The following is a 12,235-nucleotide window of genomic DNA, read 5'->3' on the forward strand; positions in this document are numbered from 1 at the left end:
TAACCTGATTTTTGTGGACCTGTGGGCTCAAATGAGAGAGGCTCAAGTCCAAAATTTTTATTTATTTATTTATTTATTTATTTTATTCTTTTCGTTTTCCGTTTTTTTTTGTTTTTTTTTTCAAAGCACGTGGGCTTCGCCTAGCGAGCATGACAGCTCATGAACAAACTTTTTCTCCTTCAAGATTAACGTTTTGACTGACGAATAAACCCCTGTTGGAAGTAACTCAAGTCTTTCCCTTGTGTTGACTGATCATCTAAGTAGAGCCCACAAAGTGTCCTGGATGATGTTCAAGCTTCTTGGATCCGATTCCGATTGCCATGATGAAATGCAAAAGCTAAATGACCTAAAAATGAATGCATGCATGAGGTGTAAAGCGTATGCTTCCAGGAAAAATGAAGGGTAAATTTTGGGGTATTACAGCTGCCCCTATTCAATCAACTGAAGACCTGGAAAGAAGATAGCAGCGGCTTTCGTGATTTCGAGGTATCAAGGGATTGAATACAATAAAAGCCCGAAAATTTGCACTGAAGTGAAGTGAAGTAACAATGCCTGTCAGAATCGGCAAAGAGGTGGTCTTGAAAGAAGAATCCGTCTGGTACGGTGAGAGTCAGTCTGAATACCGAAAAAGAATGTTAACCTGGATACCAAAATAAATGGTAACACAGAAATAACCATGGCCTAAATGCCGCTCATCAGTCTGAATACTGGAAATGACTGTTAACCTGGATACCAAAATAAATGGTAACACAGAAATAACCATGGCCTGAATGCCGCTCATCAGTCTGAATACTGGAAATGACTTCGATCTGAACATCAAGAGATATGAGATTATTAATATCGGTCTGAACACCGAGAGGCTGGCCTGAATGCCACAAGTTGCGTCGACCTGAACGTCGGAAACTTCTTCGATCTGAACATCGGAAAATTGGCCTGAATGCCACAAGTTGCATCGACCTGAACGTCGGAAACTTCTTCGATCTGAACATCGGAAAATTGGCCTGAATGCCACAAGTTTCATCGACCTGAACGTCGGAAACTTCTTCGATCTGAACATCGGAAAACTGGCTTGAATGCCACTTCGATCTGAACATCGGAAAACTAGCCTGAATGCCACAAGTTGCATCGACCTGAATGTCGGAAACTTCTTCGATCTGAACATCGAAAAACTAGCCTGAATGCCACTTCGGTCTGAATACCGGAAACTTCATGCCTGTCAGCATCGGCAGAAATAGGGAACGATAATAGAGGCGGCGCATGGGCCAATGACACTTGCTGGGGATAACAAAGGTAAGTCATGAACAATCTTCAGTCTGAGTACTGGAAACAACTTCTGGCTTATCACTTGGGATACCGAGAATGCTTTATGCTTACATGCGTATGTTTGAATTTTTCAATGGCGTAATGCTCCATGAAAATGGAAATGCTACGCGATTTGGGAGGATGCAATGCAATATGATTCTACATGCATGGATGCGAAATGCTTGGGAGAATGCCAAGCTGAGGCAAGGGGATCTGCTGGGGAAATGATCACCATCTTCTGGACCCTGACAAGGCTGCTGGAGATGCACAGCGCAAAGAACTTTGTGGGGAAATGACCCGCCACACGGTGTTCTAGCAATGACGAAATACCGAGATTCTGACTGGGGAGAGAACGACACTGAAAACCTGCTGTTGGGGAAAACGATAGTGGTTCTGGCAACCACGATATGCGAGAGATGACTCAGTAGGGGAAGCAAACACCGATACGGTACCGAGGTTCTGCTTCAAGGAAAGAAACCATGGATCTGGCATTGGGATTATCGATCTGGCCTCGAACTCTGAGAAGCAGCCGCTTCTGCTGGGAAGATACAGTCTGGCACTGTCAACTCCGTTGGGGGTATATAGTCTGCCACTGTCAACTCTACTGAGGAGTGTATAATCTGAAACCACCGCTTGGGGGGAGGTACAGTGGTGAGAACCTGTTGGGGATTGAAGAATCCAACGTTCTGATCAGCTTTGCAGGGATAAGATATCGAATTCGTCTGTTGCGGGGAAAACATTCACGATAATCTGCAGGGGATTTTAAGGAAATGCCCTGAGGGTACTTGTTCTGAATAGACGATCCAAAACACTTAAAATTTACAGCAATTTTAAATGTTTATTAAGCATGTACCTGTAAAGCTCTTATGTGTCATGATGCAATGTTTATCAAAAATTTCGGACGTCATTTTTGCAAACAAAACAGAAAAATGAAAATGAAAACAGAGATATACTGAATAACATGATTTTATTGATTGAACGACCTCTGAATAGGCATTTACATCAGGAAGCAATCCCTAGAAAGAGGTAATCGCACAACAGATAAAAACAAACATTAATCTAATGGCAATGTGAAATGGATTTCTATTGGGTTCCGATTCTGCTATGACTTGCTCGTCTTCAAGATCCTCCAGATGATCAACTTTCTGAAAGAGTGATTGGACTGTTTCCTATCCTTCAAAAGTTTTCAGTCATTGACACGAGATGAGATTCAGAACTACTCAGAACGCAGTCATTCGCTTAATCCCTAACTTTTGCCTGGATCGCCCTTTTCGGGTTTTCAATCCACCGGGATACCCATTTTTGCCTAAGTTGCCTTTTCAAGTCTTCAACTTACCGGGTGTACAATTTTTTCACTTTTAATCCCTAATTTTTGCCCAACCTTTTTCATTTTCTTGGTTCGCCGGGATGCCCATTTTTGCCTGGACTACTCTTTTTATTGTCCAGCGGGTCTATTTCATGCGAAGTATTTTTTAACTGCGTCTGAGTTCACCGGGGAAGTGAAGTTTTCACCATCCACCGTTGCAAGCATTAAGATCCCACCATCAAAAACCTTGGTGACAATATACGGTCCATCATAGTTAGGAGTCCACTTGCCCCTGTGATCTGTCTGAGGAGGAAGGATCATTTTCAACACTAAATCTCCGGCTTGGAAACATCGAGGACGCACTTTCTGATTAAAGACTCTCTTCATCCGACTTTGATACAACTGCCCATGACAAATAGATGCCATTCGCTTCTCTTTGATAAGACTCAACTCATTGAACCTTGTCCGAATCCATTCAGCTTCGTCTAACTTGACATCCAACAGGACTCTTAGAGAAGGAATCTCCACTTCAACAGGTAGGACTGCTTCCATACCATACACAAGGGAGTAAGGGGTTACCCCGGTCGATGTACGTACTGAAGTACGGTACCCATGCAAGGCGAAGGGTAGCATCTCATGCCAATCTCTGTACGTAACGACCATCTTCTGCACAATCTTCTTTATGTTCTTATTTGCCGCCTCAATAGCGTCGTTCATCTTAGGGCGATAAGGAGAAGAGTTGTGATGCTGAATGTTGAAGTTCTGGCACAACTCCTTCATCATTTTGTTGTTGAGATTAGAACCATTATCAGTAATGATTCTTTGGGAATCCCATAATGACAAATGATTTATTTCTTGATGAATCGGGCAACCATATGTCTGGTGACCTTCGCAAATGACGCTGCTTCGACCCACTTGGTGAAATAGTCGATGGTAACAAGGATGAAGCGATGCCCATTGGAAGCGGTCGGCTCAATCTTTCCAATCATATCGATGCCCCACATAGCGAAAGGCCACGGCGAAGACATCACATTCAAAGGATTCGGCGACACATGCACCTTATCAGCATAAATCTGGCATTTATGGCACTTCCGAGCATATTTGAAACAATCAGATTCCATGGTCATCCAGTAATAACCTGCTCTCAACAATTTCTTAGCCATTGCATGTCCGCCGGTATGAGTACCAAAGGAGCCTTCATGAACTTCCTGCATTAACATGTCTGCTTCGTGTCTGTCCACGCATCTGAGCAAAACCATGTCGAAGTTCCTCTTATACAGAACATCGTCTTTGTTCAAGAAGAAACTGCATGCCAATCTTCTCAAAGTCTTTCTATCATTGTTGGATGCCCCTGCAAGGTACTCTTGATTCTTCATAAAGCACTTGATGTCGTGATACCAGGGCTTGTCATCAACTACCAGTTCAGCAGCAAACACATACGCGGCCCTATCAAGGCGCATCACGTTGATCTCGGGAGCATGGTTCCAACGGATCACCGTGATCATGGAGGATAGAGTAGCAAGAGCATCTGCCATCTGGTTCTCATCACGAGGTATATGGTACAGCTTTACTGTTGTGAAGAAAGTCAACAGTCTTCTCGTGTAATCTCTGTAGGGGACCAGAGTAGGCTGGAGAGTGTTCCAATCACCATTCACTTGATTGATTACCAGAGTTGAATCTCCGAAGATGTCCAAAGTCTTGATTCTCAAATCAATGGCTTGCTCAATACCCAAGATACAGGCTTCATACTCAGCTTCATTATTGGTGCACTCGAAAGTCAGACGAGCGGTGAAAGGCATGTGGGCACCTTTCGGAGTTGTAATGACAGCACCAATTCCACTTCCTCTGGCGTTGACGGCCCCATCAAACATTAAAGTCCACTTTTCGTCTGGATCAGGTCCCTCTTCAACAACTGGCTCTTCACAGTCTTTCATCTTGAGGAACATGATGTCTTCGTCTGGAAAATCAAACTTCATCGACTCATAATCTTCAACCGGCTGTTGAGCAAGATAGTCTGACAGAATACTCCCCTTGATGGCTTTCTGGGAAGTATACTGGATGTCGTACTCTGTCAGTACCATTTGCCAACGAGCAACCTTCCGGTGAGAGCTGGCTTCTCAAATATATACTTGACTGGATCCATTTTGGAGATCAGTAAGGTTATATGAGACAGCATGTATTGTCTCAATCGCTTCGCAACCCATGCAAGTGCACAACATGTTTTTTCAAGCATTGAGTATCTCGACTCGCAATCTGTGAATTTCTTACTCAGGTAGTAGATGGCATGCTCTTTCCTACCTGTCTCGTCGTGTTGATCGAGAACACAACCCATGGAATTGTCTAGTACTGTCAAATACATAATCAGCGGTCTCCCTGGGACCGGAGGCACAAGGATAGGAGGATTCTGCAAATACTCTTTTATCTTCTCGAACGCCCTTTGACAATCATCATTCCACCTGATAGCCTGATCTTTTCTCAACAATTTGAATATTGGCTCACACGTGGCTGTTAGGTGAGAGATGAACCTTGCAATGTAGTTCAACCTCCCTAAGAAACCACAGACTTGTTTCTCTGTTCTTGGCTCAGGCATTTCCTGTATCGCTTTCACTTTGGCCGGATCCACCTCAATCCCTTTTCCGCTAACAACAAAACCCAGTAGTTTTCCAGATCTCACCCCAAAAGTACACTTGTTCGGATTAAGCCTCAGCTTGAATTTCCTCAAACGCTCAAACAGTTTCTGCAAATTCACCAAATGTTCTTCTTCCGTCTGAGATTTGGCAATCATATCATCAACATAAACCTCGATTTCATGATGAATCATATCATGGAAAAGAGTCACTATCGCTTGTTGATATGTTGCTCCAGCATTTTTCAGACCAAACGGCATCACCTTGTAGCAGAAGGTGCCCCATGGGGTTATGAATGTTGTCTTCTCCATGTCTTCTGGTGCCATCTTAATTTGATTATAGCCAGAAAAGCCATCCATGAAGGAAAATACCGAGAACTGAGCCGTGTTATCCACCAAAACATCAATGTGAGGTAATGGGAAATCGTCTTTAGGACTAGCCCTATTCAGATCCTGGTAGTCAACACACATTTGTACCTTTCCATCCTTCTTAGGTACCGGAACGATATTTGCAACCCATGGCGGATAATTTGTGACTGCTAGAAACCCTGCATCCAACTGTTTTTGCACTTCTTCCTTTATCTTGACAGCCATCTCTGGTCTTGTTCTTCTGAGCTTCTGCTTGACCGGAGGACAACCTTCTTTGAGCGGCAAGCGATGTACCACGATGTCTGTGTCAAGCCCTGGCATGTCCTAATAAGACCAAGCGAAGATGTCAACATACTCTTGCAGCAATTCAATCAACCCCTTCTTCACATTGTCTTCCAAAGCAGCCCCTATCTTGATTTCTCTCTTGGCGTCCTCGGTGCCGAGATTAATCACTTCAACAAACTCTTGATGCGGTTGAATGACCCTTTCCTCTTGTTTTAATAACCTGGTAAGTTCTTCAGGGAGTTCACAGTCTTCATCACCCTCTTCTTTAGCTTGAAAGATTGGATTTTCAAAGTCGAAGCGAGCCATAGCAGAACCGTTATTAATAGGATCCGGTGATGTGCATCTGCATGAGTGATGGTATGTGCTTATGAGTGTGGAAAAAAAAGTGGAAACTAAACAAAACATTGCCATTTTTTTGAAAAACTGCAAAAATAGAAAGTCAGGGAACAAAATATTTGAATGCAAAAAGACGTCCTTTATTTATGATAAAAAATGCAAGTGTCACATAGATGAGCCCTACAATGAGTCATTACGCCCTGGCGGAACGTAAGACTTGGATATGCATGAATAAACAAAGAAAATTACTCCTCCAGACAAGTGGCTTGGACAATCTCCTTAGAAGACCAATTATTGAGAACTTCACCCGGGATCCTCGGACGCACCCAGTTATCGATGTCACAATCACTATCCCCATCTTCATTGTTGACCGCAAAGACTAATTTGACTTCTCCTTCAACCATGTTAACGTTGGCTCCACCATGCTGGGGCATGAGATTGTTGACGACATTAGGAGCTGGTGCAAAGTTAACGGCCTTTGAATCAATGAGGTCCTGAACTACGTGCTTAAAAGCTTTGCAGTTCTCAATATTGTGGCCAGGTGCCCCAGAGTGGAAGCTACACTTAGCGTTGGCGTCATAACCCACCGAAAGCCTACCAACGGGAGGAGCCAGAGTGCGCAACTGCACAAGTTGTAGTTGTTGAAGAATAGAAAGCAACTGAGCGTACGACATTGGAAGAGTGTCGAAACGTCGGTCCATCGTCCTTGGCCTCGGTTGATAGGCGGGTCTGTTACCCGATTGTTGTGGTTGGTACTGAGCTGGTTGACGTTGTGGTTGTTGTTGTTGTAGTGGTGCTGCAGCTGGAATGGTCACAACCGCAACATACGGTTGCTGATGATAGTTCTGAAAGTTATTCCTCCGGTTATCCCTGTTCTGATAAGAAGATATGGCACATGCATCCCCTTCTCTCCTCTTCTGTCCCTGAATGAACGGCTTCTTCACCCCTGATGAGGATTCACCTCCACTCTGGGTCTTATATGTCCTCAGGTAATTCTCCACCCTCTCTCCTGTAGAGACTACATCAGCAAAATTGGAGGCATTGCAACCCACCAGGCGCTCCAAATAAGGTCCTGGCAGAGTGTTCATGAACATGTTAGCCATTTCCTTCTCCAACATAGGAGGTTGAACACGGGAAGCTGTTTCTCTCCAGCGTTGAGCGTATTCTCTGAAGCACTCATTGCTTTTAAGAGACAGATTTTGAAGTTGAGTTCTATCCGGAGCCATGTCTGCATCATACTGATACTGCTTCACGAAAGCCTCAGCCAAATCCCTCCAGCAACGGATGTGGGCTCTGTCCAGCCTCATATACCATTCCAGGGATGCCCCAGCTAGGCTGTCCTGGAAAAAGTACATAAGCAACTTTTCGTCATTGGAGTATGCAACCATTTTACGGAAATAGGCTTGCACATGGGTCTTCGGGAAAGAGTTGCCATTGTATTTGTCAAATATCGGGACCTTGAATTTCGGTGGCACTCTCACACCTGGGACCAGCCCCAAGTCAACAACATCTACTCCCAGAGGATTTTGTCCTTCCACTGCCTTCAACCTCTCTTCCAATCTTCTAAACATGGGGTCCACACCATGACCCATACCAAAGTCTTCCTGCAGCAGGGGGAACTGATCGTCCTGATCATCATGAACGGGCTGTTGACCGGAGGTGACATGTAGGATTGGGATAGGCCCCGGTTCATTGGGTCCATTAGCCTCTCCAGCTGGAGGATCAGTCACCGTCTCTGGTTGAGCAGGGGGATTCCTCTGTATCATCTGCCTGAGCTCTTGTTGTCCCTGAGCCACCCCTTGAACCACATCCATGAATTGATTCATGCGGATTTTCATCTCGGCGAACTCTGCCTGTAGGCTTTCCATTACTCTCTATTGGTTTCTGCGGGTACCGTACCGGTGAATGCCTGGGTCAGCTATCCTGCTGATGGAACACCAAACAAACTGAGAACATTGTGGCGGTACCTGTTATGCAAGACATGCTAATGAATATGTAAATGCAATGACATGTTTATCAATTCCAAAGGTATTCTACCCCCTTGATTCCAGTCTCTCAATAGATAAACAATGTAAAAAAAAGACTAAGCCGTTGATGAGAACCAAGAAAATTCCGACTAGAATCAAGTAGAAGATATAAACCCCACAGAAATGGATAAACATGTGTGAATGATTATGAATGCAAAATGATATGATGCAAAATGATGTGAATGCAGTGCAGTGGCATGGGAATCAGGATCGCTGTATCTGCTTGAACATTTGTCAGGTTGCACTGTCTGGAGAGAAATTAAGAGCACACCAAACAAAGGTCATGGGATGGATCATGTTATCCTTAATATCAACCACCCATTTTGGTTGATTATGGTTTACACCTTATCAATGTCGCATCTCGAAAAATGTGATTCCTCGCGATGGTCGCGGAAAAAAATTACGTTCGAACAGAGTCGCCACCGAACTTTATTTATCCCAATGAAGGGATAGGGAAATATCGATAAAACCTTTGAAAAATAGAATAATGGTTGTCGCAACCATATTCGGGTTCGGGAGTGGATTACGTAAGGGGAAGGTATTAACACCTCTTACGTCCGTTGTATCCAACGGGAACCTTTTAGTTCTAATTTGTATTTCGTGTGTTAATTTATGTTTGTTTGTTATCTTTGGGTTATAAGATATTGAGAATAGAAATGGATGGGAACCTCAGAAAAGGAAAGGGGAGGTTTTTTATTAGTGTGCTCTTGAAGATACAGTAATCTCCTGCCTACGTATCCTTAAATAAGGAAATCAGAGCATTCGTAGTTCGGGGACTACGATTAGTTGGTGTTTTTTAGTGAACAACTATTTAGATTGCGTTCTAAAGGCTAAACGTTGGCTTGTCTACTCTCGGCGGAGGCTTAAGCATTGGTTTGTTATGCGCATTAGAAAGGATTAAATAGTGTTCTTTTTGAAAAGAGTTTTGGTCATACGGAAGTGACAAGTTGGATTAATATGTTGGGTGTTTTGATTGGTTGAGATGTTTTTGGTTGGATGACGATTACTCGGATAATCGAGTAAGAGAACTCGTATCCTAATAATCGGGAAAGAGAATAGAAGACTCTAGACCACTTTCTGTTTCATCTGAATATTTATGAAAATAAGGTTGTATATGGTTGATGTTTTTAGAATAAACGACAAGTGCTCGAATGGCTAAGTAAGACAACTTATATCCAAGCATTTGAGAAGAGGAATTAAAAACTCAAGACCATCTCCTTTTTCGTATAGCTTTGTATGATTTATTAAGTTGTGAAAAAATGACAATTGTTCGACTGACCGGGTAAGAGAACTCGTATTCAAACAATTGAGGAGAGAAGTTGAAAACTCAAAGTCATCTCTTTTTTCATTTAGCTTATTGTGAAAATATTTCGATTTAATCGGATTTGGAAGTTTGTAGAGGAACGACAATTATTCGACTAATCAAGTAAGAGAACTTGTATTCTTATAATCGAGGAGAAAAATTGAAGACTCAAAGTCATATCCCTTTTTGTTTTGTTATTATAAAATGATTTGATTTGTTTATGTTTAAATTAATTAGAAATGACGACCATTTGACTAACCGAGTAAGAAAACTCGTATTCAAATAATCGAGGAGAGGAGTTGAAAACTCAAAACCATCCCCCTTTTTATTTCTAAGTGAAATGTTGTTTAGATGTGATAATGAAAAAAAAAATTGTTCAATGTTTAATTATTAAAATTAATTTATTAAAATTCAGTTAAACCGATTAATTAAGTCAATTAAGATTATTTATCAAAATTATTTAACTAAATTAGATAAACAAGTTAATTAAAAATAATTAATCAAAATTAAACTAATTAAGTAAAATTTTAATCAATAAATTAATTTAACTAAAAAGAAATAAATAACTGACAATGTTGATTTTAAAAAATGATCGGATTGAAGTATTTTGTTGATGTGTTGTAATTTTTGGTGGCTTAACGACATGTAAATGTCGAATCCATTAATTTAATCGGGCTAGAAAGATGGGATAAATTTACAAAACAAAATTATATTTTGCATATTACTAACTTTAGGAGGTGCAAAAATAAAGGGTGGGTCTAGACATCACCATGGGCTTAAAGCCAAAATCCAAATCCACCTTAGCTCTTTTTAAATCATGAAAATGGGATAAAAAACACATGAATATGTAAAAACAAATAAGTGAGTACAGTAAAACACGTTATGGTGGCATTTGGCATACAAATAATAGAGAGCGTTTGGCATTTGGCATTGAAAAGACAAGTATATTATTAAATATTAATTGACATTGAAAATATTAATTAATCCACATAAATACCAAAAAAGAAATTATCTTTTATCGTGATATGTCCCCTCCTTGCTCAGATTTCCACATTTTGTTCTCTCTCCCTCAACTCCGATCCTCTCTTCCCTATGGCTTCGTCGGAGCGGCGCGACGGCCGGTCGACTAACCACTAACAAATTAAAAAAAATCCAAAACATAAACTCTCCTTTAATTTACTCCTAAACACGAAACCACATCTATCTCCTTCTAAATCCCCACCGATTACTCAGATCGAAATATTAACCTCAACTTTGTCATACCTAGTTTCGAGTTAATCAAAACAAATCAAATCATCTGAATCCAACATGCATCACACAAAGAGATTTATATGGAAAACGAAAGTCAAGGCTTGATTTGCATATATACAAGGCAAAGAGTGATTTTTAGTAACAACCTATCATGCTCAAGTGCTTGTTCTAACGCTTTAAAATCAGAGAGAAGAAAATATTGGTCGGAAGCTTACCGAGATAGTCGGATCTCAGGTGAGCGTTCTCTTTACTTTTTTATCTAACTCAAATGGCTTTCTCCTTCAAGTTTCCTATGCTTGATTTGCTTGGTCCGAGATTAGCTCCGTTTACCCAATCTTCAATGAGTATTTCTGAATGAATTTCTGCAGAACATCGGTGCCTTTTTCTTTCAAATTCTTTTTCTGTGTTCGATTTGTTCGCGGTTTAGCTTGGTTAGTTCAAGCTTCAACCGAGGAGCTCTGAATTTCCCCTTGTATTTTCGAGTTGCGGTAGGGTTTTCAGAAGAAATTTTCTTCTCTCCTCTAATATTGTTGCGCTTTTGAAGAGGTAGGAGGATCTAACCTCACCTAGGCCAGATTTTCAACGAGAAAACTTTCTTAGATTTTTTGAAAACTTGAGTTTTTGTGAAAAAAGTTCCTCTCTGGATTTTTTTGCTGCGTTGTCTTATCCGATGATCTCTTCACAGATGAATTTTTAAGCCTAAAAAAAAAACTCTGTCTGTTATGCCTTTTCATTCCCGGTTATTGTGGATTTCATTTTTGTAAATGTGTTACTGTTTTAAGCTATTTTCAAAATGCTTTTTGAGTATTCATGTTGGACTTCTGGATAAAGTGTTAAACTGATTAACTTATTAGTTACTTTTCAGTTCTTTAAGCGCTTATGAAAAGTGCTTTTTTAATTAAGCTATTTTTATCTCTGCAGGTTACAACTTGAAGTGACTTTGATGGGATGGGAGGTGGTTGCGTGAAGCTTCAAGGAAGCAAGTTTGAGTCGTACCAGTTCCAAGGAAGGTTCAACGGTCTCTGGCTTTGGTCTCTTGGGGCAATGGTTCTTATCAATTGAAATTGCAACAGCTTTTTATTAAATTAGGGTGTAATCAATTAAGTATTTAGGTTAAATGTATATTTGGACTATTTGTAACCTATTGGATTTAAAATCTGTTTATGTAATTACTTTTTTAAGCATTCAAACCTTATTTCCATATTTTAATTATGCTAATCATTCAACTTTTAAAAACAATACACTTCTAACTTAAGTATAATGATTTAATTTTAAAAACAACAAATTTCTAATTTAAGTATAATGATTTAATTTTAAAAACAACAAATTTCTACTTTAAGTATAATGACTTAATTTTAAAAACAACAAATTTCTAATTTAAGTATAATGACTTAATTCTAAAAACAACAAATTTCTAATTTAAGTATAAT

The 12,235-nt window shown here is 40.6% G+C and overlaps 1 long non-coding RNA gene across 1 annotated transcript; it reads left to right on the top strand.

The window, feature by feature from the left end:
• The first annotated feature begins 10,605 nt into the window (after positions 1–10,605).
• On the top strand, positions 10,606–11,989 carry LOC127115602 (uncharacterized). The gene is made up of 2 exons (XR_007800799.1): positions 10,606–11,039; positions 11,727–11,989. It is a non-coding gene; the product is annotated as an uncharacterized LOC127115602 (long non-coding RNA).
• Positions 11,990–12,235: the final 246 nt, after the last annotated feature.

Source organism: Lathyrus oleraceus, chromosome 1 (genome assembly GCF_024323335.1).
Source record: "Lathyrus oleraceus cultivar Zhongwan6 chromosome 1, CAAS_Psat_ZW6_1.0, whole genome shotgun sequence".
Taxonomy (NCBI): Eukaryota; Viridiplantae; Streptophyta; class Magnoliopsida; order Fabales; family Fabaceae; genus Lathyrus; species Lathyrus oleraceus.